Raw genomic sequence first — 1,033 nt, 5'->3', positions numbered from 1 at the left:
CGGATCCCTTGAGAATCCATTCACCCCTGAGGAGTTCAAGACTCCCTATCTTTGGGCAAATCCCCAGGATCGGATGGTATACCTGTTGAGTTTTATAAGCACTTCAAATCACTCCTACTCCCTCGTCTGGCTGCACTTTGGGAGGAGTCGTTGGAGGTAGGCCAGTCCCCCCCCTCACTCCGCGAAGCCACCATAACAGTCCTACTAAAACCCAATAAATCCCCTACTCAATGCGGCTCTTACCGTCCGCTTTCATTGATCAATTGTGATGTCAAGATTTATGCAAAATTACTCGCTCTACGTCTTGTCCCCTTCATGCCACATATCATTCACCCAGACCAGGCGGGATTCATCCCGGGCCGCTCCACCTCCTTGAATTTGAGACGCCTTTTCAACATTATAAGTAGAGTAAGCCCGGGAGTGCACGCGGTGGCCGCGACTCTCGATATGCAAAAAGCTTTTGATTCGGTCTCGTGGAGCTATCTCTGGCGGGTACTTGACAAATGCAAATTTGGCCCCACCTTTGTCTCCTGGGTCAGGCTACTGTACTCCAACCCCGTGGCCAGAGTCCGTACTGAGGACCGTTGTTCCCCCCTCTTCCATATAGCTAGGGGCACTAGACAGGGTTGCCCCTTCTCACCCTTAATCTTCGCTGTGGCGATGGAGCCGTTTGCTGACATGCTTCGCCAAAACCATGCGCATAGGGGTCTACGTACAGCTGGTTCCTCAGATATAGTCTCTCTATATGCTGACGATGCTCTCCTCTATATTCGCTCCCCCGAAATTAATCTGGCCCCAATACTGAAAGATATTGCTCTATTTGGACGTATCTCTGGTCTCACGGTGAACTGTTCTAAATCAACCCTCTTTCCGCTCACTCCCAGTACACTCCCACCTCCCGATACCATGGTATTCGCATGGGCCCAATCTAAATTTACTTATTTGGGCGTAGTGGTGTCCCGTCACACTGAACGGGTCCTGGAGGAAAATTATCAGTCATACCTGGCAAACCTTACAATAAAAATACAGGGCT

The sequence above is a fragment of the Ambystoma mexicanum genome, chromosome 5p, assembly GCF_040938575.1.
Source record: "Ambystoma mexicanum isolate Mex_15411 chromosome 5p, UKY_AmexF1_1, whole genome shotgun sequence".
NCBI lineage: Eukaryota > Metazoa > Chordata > Amphibia > Caudata > Ambystomatidae > Ambystoma > Ambystoma mexicanum.
This window is presented reverse-complemented; position numbering follows the sequence as displayed.